This window comes from Octopus bimaculoides, chromosome 3 (assembly GCF_046866305.1).
Source record: "Octopus bimaculoides isolate indiv1 chromosome 3, ASM4686630v1, whole genome shotgun sequence".
Lineage (NCBI taxonomy): Eukaryota > Metazoa > Mollusca > Cephalopoda > Octopoda > Octopodidae > Octopus > Octopus bimaculoides.
This window is the reverse complement of record NC_142930.1, coordinates 123452998-123473061: the sequence shown is the minus strand read 5'-3', so window position 1 is coordinate 123473061 and position 20064 is coordinate 123452998. Positions and strand designations below refer to the sequence as shown.

Below are 20064 nucleotides of genomic sequence, written 5' to 3'. Positions count from 1 at the left end.
GAAGTGATTTTATATAGTACCAGACAGTAACTTGGTTTTTATCTCCACGGAGAATACACACACACACACCTCTCTTTCCTTATATATATATATATATATATATATATATATATATATATATATATATATATATATATATAATAAAGTAAAGTTGTGGAATACCGTACGAGTGGAAATATATATGAAAGAAGGTTTGAAAATGCACTTATTTTTTAAAAATATTTATTTACTTAACCGGTTTCACTTTTTTAGAAAAAGATTATCAAAAGTTTTTGAGAATAATAAAAAATGTTAGAAAACAGTTCGAGAATTAAAATGCATATATACATTCTTTGATGATAAAATATATTTAAAGTATAAAGCTTTGTATGAACTTTGTATTGTTACATACTGATTATCACACATTCTCTGATATTAAAATGAAAATGTTAAAAACAGTGTATGAAAATACACATATGGGAAAATACATATACATATTCTTATACATATTCTTTGACAATCGAATAAAGTTGAAGAGGAACTGACTTGGCTTTTTCCTCTTTTTGTATATTGAGGGAATGTTTTACTGTCTTAAGAGACAGTATGACTGGCTAGCTGAGGTGGGAGGGAAAAAGAGTTAAAAAGGATTTTTTAATTTTATTTTTGGTTGGTCTGTGACAGTCTGTCATGGTTCACTGGTTTTGGGGACTTGTTTTGTGCACATCTCTATGTGTGTGTGTATATATGTGTGTTTGTGTCCGTTTTTATCGGTCCCAGAGTTTATTGTGGAATGTGTATATGAGTGTGTGTTTGAGTGTTTTTGTGTCGGTGGGGATGTTAGGTGTGTGTACGTGAGAGTGTGCGTATATCTCTTTGTCTGAGTATGTATGTGTTGTCTTGATCGTCCTTGTGGTGTGTGTGTGTGTGTGTGTGAGAGCAACCGTATGTATGTGTGAGGGTGTGTACGTATGTGTGCGTATGTGTGTGTATGTATGTGTGCATCTGTGTGTGCGCGTGGGAGTGTTTTGTGTGAGTGTGGGAGTGTGTGTGTGTCTCTCTGTCTGAGTGGGTGTGTTGTTTTAAATATCCTTGTGGTGTGTGTGTGTGTGTGTGTGTAAGCAAACGTATGTGTGTGATGGTTCATATGTATGTGTATGTCTATGTCTGTGTGCGTGCGTGCGTGCGTGTGTGGCATGTGTATATGAGTATTGTGTGTTTTATCTATGGTAGGATGGTGTGTGTATGTGTGTGCACGTTTGTGTGAGTGTGTATGTGTGTGATTAATATTTGTTAGGGTGTTGTGTGCGCGCATGTGTGTGTATGTGTATATGTGTTTGTTCGTGTGTGTGCGTGAGTGCGTTTGTGAGTGCGTGTGTATGTGTGTTTGTGTGTTTTTTGTGTCGGTGGGGATGTTAGGTGTGTGTACGTGAGAGTGTGCGTATATCTATTTTTCTGAGTATGTATGTGTTGTTTTAATCGTCCTTGTGGTGTGTGTGTGTGAGAGAGAGCAACCGTATGTATGTGTGAGGGTGTGTACATATGTGTGCGTCTGTGTGTGTATGTATGTGTGCATCTGTGTGTGTGCGTGGGAGTGTTTTTTGTGAGTGTGGGAGTGTGCGTGTACGTGAGTGTGTGTGTGCGTCTCTCTCTGTCTGAGTGAGTGTGTTGTTTTAAATACCCTTGTGGTGTGTGTGTGTGTGTGTGTAAGCAACCGTATGTGTGTCTGATGGTTCATATGTATGTGTATGTCTGTATGTGTACGTATGTCTATTTGTGTTGTGTGTTGGTGGAGGTGTTATGTGTGTGTACGTAATTTTGTGTGTGTCTCTAAGTATGTTTGTGTTTGAATTGTCATTGTGGTGCGTGTGTGTGTGAGAGAGCAACTGTATGTGTGTGCATGTGTGTGTGAGCATGTATGTGTGTGTTGTATTTATTAGGTGTCCTTGTTCGTTGGGTTTATCCAGGTGATGTGTATGTGTGTGCATGTGTGTTCCGTGTATGTTGGTACTGGGTATGTGTATGTATGTGTGTATGTGGGTATGGTTTGTGTAGTTTCCTGGTGTATATGTGTACATGTGTGTGTGCGCTGTCATTGTGAGTGATTAGTTTTGTTTGTATTGTTAGTACAGTATGTGTGTGTATACGTGTGGGTGTGTTTGTGTGAGTGCGTCTATGTGGCTTGTATTTGTCGGGGAGGTGTGTCATTGTGTGTGCATGCTTCTGTACATGTGTGCTTGTGAGTGTTTGTTGTGATTGTTGTGATTGTATTGTGTGTGTTTTTCTTTTGAGTGTGTGTGTGACATTTTTACTGGGGAACAAGCGTATGGTGTTTGTATGTGTGTGTACATATGTATGCAAATATGCGTGTGTGAATATGATTTGTGGTTGCCGGAGTGGTGTGTAGGTGTGTGCATGTACCTGTTTACATATGTGTGTATGGGTGTTGGTTGTGGTTGCTACAATTGTATTGTAAGTGTATATATGCATGTGTTTTTTTCTTGAAATGTATGTGGGTTTGTGCTCTAGTGTGGAGATATTGTGATTGTCTGTGTGTGTATATATGTGTGTAAGTGTGTTCGTGTCGGAGGTTTCCATTGTATTGGTGTGTGTGTGTGATTTTGCGTATCTGTGTGTCTTTGTTTTGGACGTGCACCTGGGGAGGGGGCTTATATTAGAGTATGTTGAGCTGTGGTCTGTATTTTTGAATAAGATTATTTTCCCTATTTATTCGTGTTTGGTCAGTGGTGTTGTCTGAGCATTGGTATAATGGGAAAACTAGGAATTTGGGGGACTTGTTTTGTGCACAGAGATCTAAGTGCCCACTGAGTGGTATCTGTCTTGTGGTAGGATCCCTCAATTGTTGGCGGTGGACTGTCATCCTTTCTCTGAGAGTAAGGCTCGTTTGCCCTATGTATTCTTTGTGGCACCCTTCACACCTTATGGCACAAAGTAAATTTTTTGATGCGCAGGTGAAGTTATTTTTTATGACAAAAGTGTGTCCCGACTGGAATCTGTATGTTGTGCCTTCCATGAGGTGGATGCAAGTCCTGCAGTTGGAGCTACCACATTTTTTGACGGTAGGTGGTGGGCTTGTGTTGGGCAATTTTGCATTCGTGAGTAGGTTTTTTAGGGATTTGGGTTGTCTTTTGCTTTTTACTATTTTATGGGTTGCGAGTACTCTTTTTAGACGTGGGTCTTGATTCAGTAGTGGGATGTTTTTGTATATTATTGTGTAAGCTTCTGCATTTCTAGGATTGTGTGTTGAGAGATATGGGAGACTATTTAACGTGCCGTGTATGTGTTTCGGTTTTCGCAGGTCATGGGTAGCAATTGTCTTGGCCCGTTCTATTCCATTGTCAACTAATGATGCTGGGTAATGTCTTTCGAGGAGAATTGCCTTTAGTTCTTCGAGTCTTTTATTTCGAGTTCTATAATTAGAGACAATTGTGCAAATTCTTCTCGCAAGGTTGAAGGGAATGTTTGTCTTTGTATGTTTTGGGTGATTGGAGGTGAACAGAAGGTATTGCTTGGAATCAGTCGGTTTGTAATGAATATCAGTCTCAATGCTGGTACCTATTTTTATAATGAGAATGTCAAGAAAAGGAAGTTGGTCTTGGCTGTATTCCATTGTAAATTGGATATGGTTGTTGACACTGTTAATTAGGGTTTTGAAGTCAAAGAGTTGGTCGAGTGTGTGGGACCATAGGATGAGGCAATCATCCAAGTAACGTTTCCAATTCTTTAACAGGTATTGGTGGAAAGACAGGCCATATCTAGTTTTGGATTTGTCGTAGATCTGCAATTCTAAGTAGGCCATCACCAGGTTTGCATATGTAGGGGCAACTTTAGTCCCCATTGCAGTCCCTGATACCTGTCTGTAGGTGTTATCATTAAAATTCAAAAAATTGTTTTGAAGGATAAATTTAAGGCCCTCGATGATGAATTCTTTTTTTATTCTTTCTGGGATCTCATTGGGGTATTTTTATAGCCAGAATTTAATGGCTTCCAGTCCATATTGATGTGGGATCGTAGTGTAAAGATTTATTACATCAAAGGAAACAATGAAAATGTCTTTATCGGTATGTTTGGGTAGATGATTTAGTAGGCCCAGGTCGTCTCTAACAATACTTGGTATGTGGTGAAGTATTGGTTTCAGGAGGATATCGATAAAGTTGCTTAATCTGTGTGTTTCACAGTTTGGGCCTGCCACAATTGGTCTTAGTTTGAGATCAGTGGGATGTGATACAGTGATGCAGGTGGAAGTGGACTTTTTGCAAGCTTCAGAAATAGTTTTGCTCTTGTGGATTTTTGGAAGTCCATAGAGGTTGCTTGTTTTGCAATTAAAGTTTGTTAGGTAGTCGCATTCCTTTGTTGTTAAGTTGTTTCGATGTTGGCAAATGAGTGTGTTTAATTTGGTCATTGTTCTTGTTTGTTGGTAGTTGACTACTCTTTCATAGTATGTAGTGTCTTGTAAGAGTTGAGATACAGAGTTTTTGTATTGTTCTGTATCCCATAATGACGACAGTGCTACCCTTATCTGCTTCTTTGATTGTGATGTCATGATTGTTTCGTAACTCATGGATGATTTTCCATTCGTTTTTACTGGTGTTGGGTTTGGGTTGTGGAGGTTCATTATAAGGAAAGTTCGAAATGTACTCGCAAAATTTGTCCAATGTTTTGTTTTTACCTTTTATGGGATTATAATTGCTCTTGTTACGAACCATTGATTCGCCATTATTGATTTCTTTGTCAAAAAATTCCTCTGTGAGGCGTAATTTTCTACAAAAGTGGGAGACATCATCCTGTATTTCACTCAAGTTAGGGTATTGTGGAGTTGGAGTGAATTTTAGTCCTTTTGAAAGGATTTTAATTTGTTGGTTCGACAGGTTTAGGCTTGAGAGATTCACTAGTTTTGGTTTTTTCAAGGTTGGTGTGTACCATCTGGTGTCGTGAGATCTGTTGCCTTGGCCTAAAAAATGATTTCTGGGGATTATTATGTTTGCGGTATTTTGGTGTGTGTTGAGTTTTCCCCCATTGATGTGTTGCCTGCTGAAGGCGTTTTGGTTATTTCGGGGTCTGGGTAGCTCGTACTGGGTGTAAGTTTGGTTCCTTAAAGTGGGTTGGAACCTCCAATCTTGGTTTAGAGATGAGTTCCTATATGATGGATGGGGTCTCCGAGTTTGGAGCGGTTTGGGTTGGAATCTATAATCGTGGTTTGGGAGTGAACTCCTGTGTGATGGGTGGGACCTTCGATTTTGGAACTGTTCTAGTGTGGGCTGGGATCTATAGAGTCTGGTAAAGTTTTGTCTTGTGTTGGTGGGTACCTGGGTTCTTTTGATAGGGTTGTAGTTATGTCTATAAGTTCTGTTACTGTTGTTGTCAGGGGTCGGAGTGGTGCGTGTTTGATGTTTTCTTTGTTGCTGGTGAGGTGTGTGAATTTTAGGTATTTTTTAAAGATATGGGTTGCTTGTAAGGTGTTCGTTTTTAAACACCGTTTCATAATTGGTGAACCAGGTGTTTTTTCCTTTCGTTGGAGAGATGTCAATTCTTCATCCTCACAGATTTTTCTCCAGAGTTTGGTAGTTTCATCAAAGACTGCACCTTCACAGCATTTTGAAATTTCAGTTAGCATTTCGTTGTCAAGGGCCTTATCACTACAAATAAAGAAAGAGACATATTTCCCATGCATCATTTCCCATGCATCATTCTTAGAATGAATGCACGCACACACAGAGATATACATACATACATACATGCATCCATTTATGTGTGATGAGATGAGAACGAAAGCGAGAGAGAGAGAGAGAGAGGAGAGAGAGAGAGAGATAGAGAGAGAGAGAGAGAGAGATAGAGAGAGAGAGAGAGAGAGAGAGAGAGAGAGAGAGAGAGAGAGAGGGGGGTGAGTGGGAAAATATGTTATTTTAAGATATGAAATACAATCTATAAATTTACCGAAGACCGTGTATTTACAACATATTTACTTCAGGAAGCCATAGCGGAAGATAGTGAGTGCGTATATGATGTGCCGCGAAGAAAGGTAAAAATTAAGACTTAAGCGAAATTGATTACTGGGGAATGGTAACTACGTTACACAGCACAATTCTGCAAGTGCAGCTTTACCCTTCCCATATACAGATTTTTCGGCCTAAATTTTGACGTTTGGTTTGGTGTCCTTTTTTTTTCAGGAACAGCTTGGTGTAATGGTGAACAATCAACAGTATTGGAGAGCATTGAGACTAAAGCTGTACCTCAGAAAAGTCAGCTGATACAACGAATTGGAAGCCATGTGAATATTGGAAAAGAGTTGCCTGCATCATGTTGATTCACGCCAGGTCTAAAAATGCCGACATATTGACTGTTCCTCAATGCACTCTGGACCTTGTAAAGGCTGTAAGACGTGACACGGATATCATGAAAACCAAATCCCTACCAAACTGCAATGGTCTTTGGACGTATCTGCAATAAGGGAGACGTTATGCTTCCCCAAATCTTTGAACGAGACCTTAAGCTCATTTCAAATGGCTGTGTGAATCTGGTGCAGAATGTGATCTAACCTTGGCTGGAAAGATTGTTGTCCGCAGGCTATATGTGTCCGCAGGCTATATGTGTGGAGGTAGGGTTCGGCCCCTTGCCATACCTTAGGAAAGAGTCAGAAGTGGTTATCTGAAAATGTGTACGATTTCCCCTGTCCCAGTGTCTGGCCTTCTAATTCCCTCGATTGTAATCGTATGGTATACTATATGTAGAGCGTAGCTGCGAAAGACACCAATCTCTCTACCAGCAACACCAAGGCCGAGCTGGTAGCCAAGATCGAGGAGGTGTTCAAGGATTTTCCCAGAAACGTAACAGGAAATTCATACACTAGGTTTCTGAACCATTTTGAGGCTATGGTGAAAGATTAGGGCAGCTACTCTGAGTAAACTGTTTCCAATCAGCCATGGTTTACTTGATATATATTTTGATTTTTTAAAATACTTTATTTTTGGATGGGTTATTTTGTTTTCGTTTTCTTTAATTCAGACTTTCAAGTTTAGCCCGAAAACCCTGCAAATCGCTAATTATAGCAGACAGATCCTTCCAATCCGTATTCTTTCTGACTTCAAAGGAAAAAAGTCTCGACCCAATGAAATTGAAGTTTATTGCACGCGGTCTGTTAAGTTTCCAGAAATAGCAGCTAATTCATGATAAAACAGTACCGTACTGTTTGAAATAAGGTGGAGTGTATTAGATAAATGCCACATTAGATTTACACAAAGACGAGGCGGTAAAGCGGTGAAAACCTTTCATCGTATGTCTGTTCGATGATGACTGACATAGCGTAAACAACAACAAGAACAAGAACAAGAGCAGCAACAGCAGCAGCAGCAAAAGCAGCTACAGCAACATCAACTAAAATCGAAAGCAACAGAAGACGGCGACATGAATATCTGAAGGGACGATATAAATAAACTCCCAAGCAAAGAGGACATTTAAAAGAATATGTATCTAAGAAAACTTCATTTTTAAGTGTTGTTAAGTGTTACATGAATGGCAGAGGTGATAAGAAAATGTGTCAGGAGCTCCTTTGCAATTTATTATTATTATTTTGTTCTTTTTTATATACATACATACTTACAAACACATGCATACATACATTTATATAGCTATAGGTATACATACACATACCAATGTGTAAATAATTATTACTGACAGAGGCAGTGTAAATACCAAAAGGTAATCTTTATATCCAACTTAACGTGGATGTTATATTGGAACGCTGAATACTGTGTAATTATGAAAGGTTTTCTCAGGGTACATTCTGCAGTATTCGGTGTTCTAACATGATATCTATGTTAAGATTGCCTTTTGGTATTGATACTACTTCTGTCAGTAATAATAATTTTGTAATAAACCTGCTGGCTATTTGCGGCATCAGTGCCTGAAAAGTCGATGGAATTATATATATACCCTCAGCAATGATATTTGGCTGGTATGCGGCAGCGGATGTCTGCCACTGAAGAGTCGGGGCACGCTGACATCACGTGATCTGGCAATTTCGACGCCCGTAGCAGAAGATTTTCGTCTGCCAGTGAAATAAATGCGTGCTTTTATGCACCATCCATCCATAGAAGAGGTGGTTTCAAGGTAGATATATATATATTTGGCGTTCTGATACAACATCCATATGAAGTTTGACATTAAGATAGGTATTTGTATATAAGTGTGTGTGTGTGTGTGTGTGTGTGTGTGTGTGTGTATACACAGACACACACATATATATATATATACACACACATCTCTCTCTCTTTCTCATACGAATAAATTCATATATATTGGCACACCGATCAATGGAACAGTCTGCTCGTGATATTAATGTGCAAGTGGCTTAGCACTCCGCAAACACGTGTACCCTTATCGTAGTTCTCAGGGAGATTCAGCGTGACACAGAGTGTGACAATGCTGGCCCTTTAATATAGAGGTATTACTCATTTTTGCAAGCTGAGTGTGTTCAAGAACACAACGTGCGGCCAGGTATTGAACTCACGACCTTACGACCATGAGCCGAATGCCCTAACCTTTCAGCCGCGCACCTTCTCATTCATATATATATAGTTATGCATAGGTATGTTTGGGTGTGTGTGTGTGTGTGTGTGTGTGTGTGTGTGTGCAAAGTAATAAAAGATAGAACTCAATACAAAATATATTACGTATTTTAATACAGTTTTCAGGAGAGGTGAAATCTTTGCTTTGAGTTTCCCCAATTAGTTACGTCAAATCTCTGAACAATATACCAATTAGAATGCAAAGAATCTTTTTTCGAAGGAGACACACTGGATATGCAGCAAGTATAGAGGGGTAATTTACGTTTAAATTTCCTTAAAATTATACAGCGCTCATATTTTACTTCTTTTCTTGTTCATTACTCCCCTCGTCTTTTATATCAGTAATGCATTCAAAATTCCACCTTTTTAGCAAGCTGAAAATGAGCACGAGCCGTGTTTTGATGCAGGCCTCTCTGCCTCCAGATGTCTCACCTTAGATGTGTTTCTAGGTGAAAGTGTAGGATGTTTGACAAGCAGTCTCTGTCTGCTCGCAACTAGAGAGAGGCACCTGAAACAATTAGCGACACATGGAATATGGTTACTAAACCATATTCCTTCGCAGGTGATGGTTCGTTCTCTGCTAATAATGACAGCTTTTATTTCCTCTGCTTAATGAACAATCCATCACAAATCAGAGCCAGTAAGAGAATTTGTAATAGCGTAGCTTAGGGGAGGGGCAACGATTTTATGGCGACGGTACTTGTCGGTTTGTTGTATAAGAATGTGTGTGGTTGGGGCTCGACAAACTCAAAGGACGCCACGGGCGGCTTATATTCTACCAGCTCCACCGAGAACCCGCATGCTGCTTCGTCTCGTGTATGATTTTCTTACAAAGCAATTCAGTCAGTGTATATATCATCCTCACAATATCCTTACTGATACTAACATCTAATGATTACAAAACACTTGCAAGTCCTTCAAAAAGTAATTACCACTATATCAGTATTTTAGTTCAGTCGTTTATCAACAAATATCCTTCGCTAGATAAAACCTATACGAGCAAACTCTTTTCCTTCTCTAATCTACCACAATGTAAATCCTAACTACTATCAATTGTTTGCATCCACTTTCATTCATCTATATAACTTATAATAATAATTCTTTTTCGAAATTTCTCTATTCTTCATCTAACATGGTTTTTCTCCTGGCGGTAATCGTCGATTTTATGGAAACACCTATATTAAGTACTCAACATAATCTACACATACGTTCTCTTTGAAAATTTCATACTACATTTGTTTTGTTTTTTTCTTAGACGCTACTAGTATGTAGTTCAAAAAATGTATGCATACATGTATAGTTTTGGATGTACGCGTATCAGTGAGTGTATGCATATATAAAAATCATATCAGATATATAAATATATACATATATGTATTTATATATATATATATATATATATATATATATATATATATATATATATATATATATATAAATACACACACACACACACATATATATATATCTGTGTGTGTATATATACACATAAATGCGTGTGGGTGTATGCGTTTACGTGTACATAAATTTGTACATTTGCATATGTACATATGTATATATATATATGTGTATATATATATATATATATATATATATATATATATATATGCATACTTATATTTATTCACATATATATATATATATATATATATATGCATACTTATATTTATTCACATATATATATATATATATATATGCATACTTATATTTATTCACACATATATATATATATATATATGCATACTTATATTTATTCACATATATATATATATATATATGCATACTTATATTTATTCACATATATATATATATATATATGCATACTTATATTTATTCACATATATATATATATATATATATATATATATATATATATGCATACTTATATTTATTCACATACATATATATATATATATATATATATATATATATATACACATACTTATATTTATTCACATATATATATATATATATATATGAATACACATATACACATTTACACACATATACGCTCCGAAGTACACTCACACACTACACACACACTACACACACACTACACACACACTATACACACAAACACTACACACACACTATACACACACACACTACACACACACGCACACACATACACACACACCGCTCTCACGGCGGTCTTGGATTAAATGTATATTCAAGGTATTCGTTCAAGATCTAAAGAACTTACAACAACCGCGGTTAGTTTCCTTGCCAAATTCTTATGAACCTTGCCAAGTTCCCCAAATTCACTGCTTACTTTTCTAGTTTTCTTTTGCTTTCCAATTAACTATCCTACAAAAAAACAAAAAAAACATGAAGGTTTGAGATTCACTTTGAATTCTAAACTAAAAATTTTAGCAATATTAAAATCTACTACGAATGCTTCAACTTATATATGTACGTAGAAACGTCCGAGGCTCTTGTCTCATCTCTGTTATATTTGCGCGCTTAAATTTTTTGAGATGAATTTATAAGCCATTGTGTGTGTGTGTGTGTGTGTGTGATGTTTTATCATTCAACTGTTTCAATCATTGGACTATGGCCATGCTGGGGCACCACCTTCAAGGGTTTAGTCGAAAATATTCGGCTTCGATACTTATTTTGAAGTTTGGTGCTTATTCGGTCGGTATCTTTCTGCCGAACCGCTAATTTACAGTGACGTAAAGAAACCAATACTGGTTGTATAACTGTTGGATGGGCACAAGCAAAACACAGAAACACATACATGTAAGTACAAACCCCCACACACACGCACAACTAAGTATATTGTTGACGTCATAAGATACATACAGGGGTTGGACAAAATAATAGAAATACCTAGCACCATAGCATTATGATTTCGAAATATCTATAAAACCACCAAAACCTTGTTTATTTTTGTGTTTTTTTTTAAATGTATTATTAGTATTGCATAACATGTTTTGCTAAAATTTCTGTTTCTTTTTTAGATATCATCAGAAAAAGGTAATCAAAATTCATTAAAATGACAGATCTATCGTATTTTCAAAGAGATCAAATTGTTGGTGCTTCTATGGCAGGTGCTAGCGTAATGAAAACAGCCGAAATGTTTCGTGTATCAGGAAGTACTGTCTCGAAAGTAACGACAGCCTTTGAGAAAGGGGGAAAAACCTCCTCGTCGAAACAAAACTCCGGAAGAAAACCGAAACTTTAAGATACGGACCTTCGGACTCTTACGCGAATTGTTAGAAAGGATCACAAAAGTACAGCTCCCAAAATTACTTCAGAGCTTAATGACAACCTCAAGAACTCAGTTTCCACAAAAACTGTTCGCCGGGATTTGCAAAAAAGCCGTATTTCACGGGAGGGCTCCAATTAGAAAACCACTACTTTCAAAAACAAACGTTGCAAAGCGTTTAGAGTGGAGTAAAAACCTACAGAATTGGTCCCTAGAGCAGTGGAAGAATGTTATTTTCTCGGACGAGTCATCTTTTACCTTATTTCCGACCACCGGCCAAGTGTATGTGTTCTGACAGCCAAAAGAAGCATTTGACCCACACTGCCTTCTTCCAACTGTTAAACATGGAGGAGGATCTGTGATGATCTGGGAGACTATATTTTGGAAATCCACAGGCCCAATGGTTTCCTTTCATAGCAGAATTACTAGTCAAGACTAAGCATTTTATCTGATGAAATTCATCCTATGGTTGCGCAACTGTTTCCAGAGGGAAACGCAATCTTTCAGGCTGATAATGCACCAATTCACACAGCCAAAATTGTTACTGAATGGCACGAGGAACATTCTAGTGAAGTTGAACATCTTATCTGGCCAGCACAGTCCCCAGATCTCGATATTATTGAACATTGATGGTGCATTTTAGAAAAACAAGTAAGGAGTCGATATCCTCCACCATCATCAGTACAAGAACTGGAGAATGTTTTAGCTGAAAAATGGACAAAAATTCCTTTGGAAACAATTCAAACTTTATATGAGTCTATACCTTGTAGAATTCAAGCTGTAATTACTACCAAAGGCGGTCCTACCTCATATTAATATAAATTTGTTCGAAATTTTAAGGTTTTTCCATTATTTTGTCCAACCCATGTATGTATGTATGTATGTATGTATGTATGTCTGTCTAGGCACAGGCGTGGCTGTTTTGTAAGAATCATGCTCCTCAGCCACATGGTTCCGAGGCTCAGTCCCACTGTGTGGCACCTTGGGCAAGTGTCCTTTAATATAACCTCGGGCTGGCCAAAGATTTGTTAGTAGATGTGGTAGACGGAAGCTGAAAGAAGCCATCATATATATATATATATATGCATATATGTGTGTGTGTGTGTGTGTGTGTGTGTATGTATGTGTGTGTGTGTGTGCGCGTGTGTGCGTGCGCGTGTGTGCGTGCGCGTGTGTGCGTGCGCGTGTGTGCGTGCGCGTGTGTGCGTGCGCGTGTGTGTGTGCATGTGCGTGTCTCTTTATGTGTAAGTTTGTCACCCACCATCGCTTAACAACCGGTGTTGATATGTTGGGCAAAGACAGTCTGATAGAATAAATACCAGGCTATTTATAAAAAAAGTCCTGGGCTCGATTTGTTCGACTAAAACCTTTGAAGCCGGTGTCCCAGCATGGCCGTAGTTCAATGACTGAAACAAGTAAAAGAATATATATTGTTGTCGAAGCTGTCGCGCAGTGGGAGTGAACTCGAAAGTGCGTGGCCAAAATGCAAGCTTCTTAAACATACGACCATGACCGCACCTATTGTGTAGCGTTTCTTTTTATATTATATATTTATGTGACTAGGCACACGCCCAAGTGAAGGAGTTTTTTTGAGCTGAACGTTCTACTTCAAGTGATTCCTCAAGAGTATTACATTACTGTTACATATAGATCCCACCCAGAAGGATGAATGGCAAAGTCATTTCCAGGGGAAAATGTTTATAAGAAAAATGAGTGAGAAATTGATCTTTTATTCATAACTGTTATCAAATATCTGCAAAACAAAGTTATATGCGATATATAAATATAAATATAAATATAAATATATATATATATATATATATATATATATATATATATATATATATATATATGTATGTATGTATGTATAAAATTTGCTTTATTGTTTAATCTTCACTTACCTGGAAGAGAAGTGCTGTGCTCATTGACATCAATCTCCACTTCAAAGACTTTGCGTAACTTCCAGCTGGTTGCTAACCTGCTAGACATAACAGTTAAATTTTACTATGCGTTACATCCTATCGGCTTATATATAATAATTTTTAACAGTCAAAATGTCAGATATTTCATGGGAACGTAAGGCAGAATTATACTGATTCCCGGGCTTGCTTAGTACTCAATTTTTTTTATATCATCCGTTACGAAGCAACATAAAGGCTACTGTGGCAGGATTTGATCACTGGATGCAAATTGTACAAAGGCTTTTTGTCCGGCGTCCTTATGATTCAGTTAATTCGCTGCTCTCATTGACCTATATAATTGTTTCCTGATTAGGTACAATATAGCAATTTTGAAGGGAGACGTTCAGTCGATGACATCGACTGCAGTACTTATATTCGTTTCAAATCGTGGCACAAGGCTAGCAATTTCGAGGCAGGCTGTAAGTCGATTACATCGACCCCAGTCTTCAGCAGGTACTTGTTTATCGACTCCAAAAGGATGATAGGAAGAGTCGGCCACGGCGTCATTTAAACTTAGAACGTAATAAAAGTAGAAATGCCACTAAGTATTTTGGCCGGTGTGTTAACGATTCTGCCAGCTCACCAACTTAATCCTCTGTACTTAAATTCGTACTTTATTTTATATAACTTATGTAGTTTAACAACTTAAGAAAAGATGTGAGCAAGGTGGAAATCCCAGAAGGTCGATGGTTTTGAAAAGAACAGGGTTCAGCTATTAATGCAGGCTTGGGTTTTCGAAACAACAGAGGTGAAGAAAGGAGGAGACGGGAAAGCGAACCTATGGTTATAAACATTACAAAATACAGATATTATACTGTGAGGGACGTTATGCCTATATTTGGGTATTTGAGGTTATTAAAATATCAGTTGGTCACAGGAATATTTTATCACAAACGATATTAAGGGAAGCAGAGCAAGTAAACATCTGAAATCACTGCAAGGAGAATAATGGACACCCAATGTAACGGAACTTTTGAACTTTGTTGTACAATAAAAGTAAATTGTCTGTAGCATTCATAAATTGCTTACGGCAGATAATTAAGTGCTATTTATTATGCTGCGTCTTTTTATATATATATTTTCTGTACTCCTCTTCATTGACATAAACTGTTTTATTATGCCAATTGTGCTCTACGGTGCAAAACGTTGGATGATATAAAGGAAATACAAGAAGATAGATATCGTTGAGCTATGGTTCATTTGCATATTGGGAAGGATAAGCTGCAAAGACAGTGTAGCAAACGCTGCAGCACTAGAAAAGCTGAAAGTCCAAAGACAGCTATTGTCGAGATTCAAGTCCAAAAAGGTATCATACTTGAGACATACAACGCAATACGTATCACTGCGCAAGACTACCCTGACATGAAATGTGGAGTAGGAGAGAGTAAGAAGTCATCAAAGACGCTTGCGAACTGACCGGAAACAAGAGTCTGGTTGATTGCATTGATGCAGTACAACTAATAGGTAACTGCACACTTTTGGAAAGCCTACCCCAGTATATAGGGAGAGCACCTGATTAGCTTATAATGCATTTAAAAGGACTTTTTAACAAAGGAAAATTAACAATAACGGCATCTCAAAAAGCCAATGGTAACGATTTTTGGGTAATTTACTGAACACACTCTTTTACCTTTTTCTCTTCCTCACTCTCCCTCTTTCTATTGAATTATGCATGTTCAGATGCTCCTTAACTCAATAGTAGAGAGCTGAAAATCTATTTATTCAGCTTGAACACGACGCAACACTAAATATATGAACCATTAAATGCCTGAACGTATTCTCAATTACCTTCTTCACTAATTAGCCTAATTTTTTTTCAGACGTTTTCTATATATCGATCATTAAAAACTAAAGGTCATTTTCCCGTACATTTAATATGACGATTCAGCTGCAAATGTCCCGGGGTTTCATGTATTTCCTCTTTTGGTCGAAGCAAGTAGATGTACGTGCTATACAAGGACGAAGAAAAACGACGCTTTTATGTTTTTCCTTGTCTTCTTTGTAATTCAATTGCTCTAAGCAAACCTGAAAAGTCGTAAAGGGGATAAGTGAACAAATTATATCTAGAAGACTATTACGCATCTGGAGATTAGGTACACACCGCTATTAGGAAGATGAAAGCCAAGAGACCTTGAAAACTGTTGCAGAATTGTCGAAATTCTCATCACGAATTCGAGTCGAGATAAGCTACCAATTAAATCAGCTATTGGACAACGTTGATACGATTAAATCCCAGCTGGCTGCGTATACTTGCAGAACATCTGCGAAAATAACAATAGAAGTATGCAGAACAAAAAATAAATAAATGAATAGAATAACTTCAAAAGAGAAACCATATAAAGGAAAAGGCTCCTACAAACAAACATATTTCGCTTTCTCCCCACCTCTCTACATAAATACATAGAGGTTCATAGATGTGTGTATATGTATGTATACATATGTAAATGTAAATATATATATATATATATATATATATATATATATATATATATAAATGTAAATATATATATATATATGTGAGAGGGAGAGAGAGAGAGAGAGAGAGAGATGGACTATGTGTGTATGTGTGTTTGTGTGAGTGGGGGCATAAATTTTGCCACAAGGGTAGCAATTTTGGGGGAGGAGATTAGTCGATTGCATCGAAATCAGTACGCAACGAGTACTTAATTTATCGACCTCGGCGGAATTTGAACTCAGAACGTAGCGACGGGCGAAATATCGCTGAGCATTTCGCCCGGCGTGCTAACGGGTCTGCCAGCTCGCTGCCTTAACAACAACAACAACAACAATAATAATCATAATAATAATAATAATAATAATTAATTCGTTTTATTGGCCACAAGGGCTAATATCAATTAAAGACATATAAGGACAAAGACAGGACGAAGGTTACAAAAGGTTTTGTCCGAAAAGGTAGGAAAGTTCGTCTAAACAGAGGAAGAAAACGGAGAAGGATATAATAAATAAATAGATAAATAAATAGATAAATAAATAAGTAGAACTCCCAAAGGGGGAGGCGCTTCGAAAAAGGAAAGGTTACACGTGGAAAAACCCATAAAACCACGGGAGCCTGGTCAGAAAAAATAAGAAAGGGGTATAGAGCCCTTTCTCCCTTTACATTACCTTTTTTTTTTTTTTTTTACAGGTGTATTCTCAGAATTGGTCCGTTTATACTGGCCATTTTTCCAACAGTCACCCATCTTTCAACGAATTTGCTATGAGACAGCACTTCCCTCTCTACTCTCATCTTCCTTTTCAAGTGGAACTTGAAAAAGTTGATGAGGCCTTGGCCAAAGAGGAAAGTGTCTGTCTTTAACCCTTTCAAACGGGTCCACCATATCACCTCTTTCGCTACAGCCACTAGGCATAGGAAAATTGCCTTGCCCTCCTGGTTAAAGGAGGTCGGCGGGTCAATTCTCACGATGGATCCAGCTGATAGCCGGATCCGTCCTACACGTGACAGTAGCTGTTCGATATAGACCCACAGGTCAGCAATGCTCGGGCACTGGACGAGTGCGTGCAGAACGGTTTCGTCGTCCTGAGCGCACCTCGGGCAGGCCCGGTTGACGGCACTTCCATGTCGGTAGAGTTTATCTCGAACAGGTAGCGCACCTCGGTAGCACTGCCAGGCGAGGGACCTTTGGAAATTATCCATGGGCCCCGGCCCGAAAGTTCTCCTGAACAGACTGCTTAGCTGATTATCCTCGACGCCTAGAGTTTCCCCGAGAACGTCGTCGCACTTTTCTCCCACTAACCCTCTATAGAAAGCTAGAGTGGATCTACTACCGATCGCACTGCCCGCCTGACTGAGGGCGGTGAGAGCTTGGCGGCACTCGAGGTGCCAAGCGCCCTTTCTCGGTCTACGTTTGATCCAGGATTGCAGCTCTGTTAAAGAAACGAGCTGCGGAAAATCGCGTCTGACGAAAGGCGACCACACCTGTTCACCGTCCAGGAAGCGCCTGAGATGTCGTAGCCTGAGCGCATGTTTGCGCATCAGCAACCACGGCATGCCAAGGCCTCCGTTCAGCGGCTGTTGACAGCAGATAGAGCGCCTGACCAGTGGTACCTGACCCTTCCACAAAAAGTTGAAGAGCAAGCGTACTATCTTGGTTAACCAGCGGTCGGGACAAGGGACGACGGTCAAACGGTAATAGATGACGGATGCGATGTACGCATTCGCTACCTCCGCTCGACCTTTCAAGGAGAGCTTCCTCTCAGCCCATTTCTGGGTGAGGTTGGCCACCCTGTTCGTCACTTCTTCCCAGTTTTTCTCCAACTGGAGGTCCGGACCGAACCAGACCCCGAGCAGTTTAACGGGTCCGTCTGTCCAGCGCCCTACGACGCTGTTGGACGGCATGGACGTGCCCCTCCAGGTGCCTAGTTGCAAGCCCATTGACTTTTCCGCGTTAATTTTCGCACCTGTCACCGCTTCATACTCGTTTAGTGTCTCGCCAATCAGGTCAATATGCCTGTGGCTCGACACCATCACGGTAACGTCGTCGGCATAGGCAGACACGCTCCTTCCACATCCCAGATCACGCGGGACGCCCCTCAAAGCCTCCAACTTCCGCAGTAATGGCTCGAGAGTCAATACATACAGAAGGGAGGAGAGAGGACACCCTTGGCGAACCGAACGCGAGATGTTGAACGGTTCCGATAGATGGCCGTTCACCCGTATGACCGAGCAGATGCCGCTGTATAAAGCAGCTATCCACCCGCGGAAGACCGGACCGAAACCAGCTGCCTTGAGAACAGCTGCCAGGTATCGATGGTCGACCCTATCGAAGGCTTTAGACTGATCTAAATTGATCAAAGCCCCACCCGCGCCAGCTTCGTTACCCACTCTCTCTATGATGTAGCGCATGAGATGGAGGTTGTCGTGGATAGACCTGGTCGGCACAGCGCATGTCTGCGCCTTGCCGATCAGTTTGCCCACGACAGGCGCCAATCTCTTGGCTAGCACCTTGGCCAAGATCTTCAACTCTGTGTTGAGCAGAGTGATGGGCCTAAAGTTCCCTATAATGTCCCCCTTGTTTGGGTCCTTTCTTAGCAAAGCCACCACTCCCCGACAAACAAAAGCAGGAATTCTCCCGTTTTGTTGCCAGTTGCAGTAGACGTTTGCCAAGACGCCCGCAAACAAGTCTGGCATTGACGTATAAAGCTCGTAAGGCAGACCATCCAAACCCGGCGATCTACCTCTCGTGTAGCCTTTCATCGCTTCCCGTACTTCCCAGGCAGATATCGGTCCTTCGCAGCACTCGGCCTCGCTGGTCGAGAGTTGCGGCAGGCCGTCTAGGTACACATCGAAATCTGTTCCGTCGTCCGTCCTACCGTTTGTCCCGAACAATTGAGCAAAGTGTCGCTGAAAGGCCGAACACATCTGCTTCGGTCCCGAAATCTCGCAGTCGTTCTGGTCCACCAAAGACCGAATGGTCGCTCTGTTGCCACGCTTCGCCTCAACCACGCGGGCCCATCGAGCGGCCTTAGTCCCCTCCCCGCTTACCGAAAGTGCTTTAGCTCTGACAACGCAGCCTTCATGCTTGGCATCAAAGTGTTGGTCGAGGGCCAACTTCGCTGCTAACACGTCGGTTGCGATGCCTGTCCCAAGAGCCTCGTCTAGTTTGTTAACTAAATCCCGCTCTGTTTTCTTACGTTCTACAGCTAGAGCCTTGCTAAACCTAATTGATTCTGCTCTAATTGCCCGCTTCAGGGCGAACCACCAGTTGTTGTTGATGATTGCTCCGGTTAAAGCCCTCTTAACTAATAAACTAATCCGGTCTCTGTAAGCTTTGCACGCCGTTGTCGACGTGTTTAGCTTCCAGTAACCGGGGCCTTGTCTATGGAGCCTATCTAAGTCGACCGTACAGATCACGAATTTGTGGTCCGTGTAGCCGACTATGTTGAATTGTGGACACCCTATGCTATCCTTATCCGCTGGCCTACAGAAAAATCTATCTAAGTACGATCTAGACGACCCGATGCGATTAGTCCAAGTCCACATTAGCACATTCAGGTTGTCTAGTCGATACCTGTCGGACAGCTGAAAGCGTTTGAGCAGGTTGGCGAGGCTCTTGCATCCCCCTTTCCTATTAGATGCTCCCGCACCCACCCTATCGATACGTTCGTCTAGGACAGCGTTCCAGTCCCCAACTAGCACTAAAGTGCGAGAAGTACCTAGGAAAACCTCCAGACGTTTGAAATAATCCGACTGCCCTGCTCCTGTCGGAGCGTAGGCAGCCAGCAGTCTGAAAGCAGCGCCATCACTACTATCGACGTCCAGGACCACCAACTTACCTTCCGGATCCAGGAAGACTGCCCTTATTTTCAAGTC

The 20064-nt window shown here is 40.0% G+C and overlaps 1 long non-coding RNA gene across 2 annotated transcripts in view; it reads right to left on the bottom strand.

Annotated features, from left to right (window-relative positions):
- Nucleotides 1-10568: 10568 nt before the first annotated feature.
- The window catches only part of LOC149136677 (uncharacterized), a 42528-nt gene continuing 33032 nt past the window's right edge, over nucleotides 10569-20064 (bottom strand). Inside the window, exons 2-4 of one of the 2 annotated variants that reach the window (XR_016241187.1) lie at nucleotides 15835-15994; nucleotides 13674-13750; nucleotides 10569-10868 (exon numbers count right to left, since the gene is read on the bottom strand). This is a non-coding gene — a long non-coding RNA (uncharacterized LOC149136677). The remainder of the gene's footprint in view (nucleotides 10869-13673; nucleotides 13751-15834; nucleotides 15995-20064) is intronic. The other variant, XR_016241186.1, reaches the window with a different exon arrangement.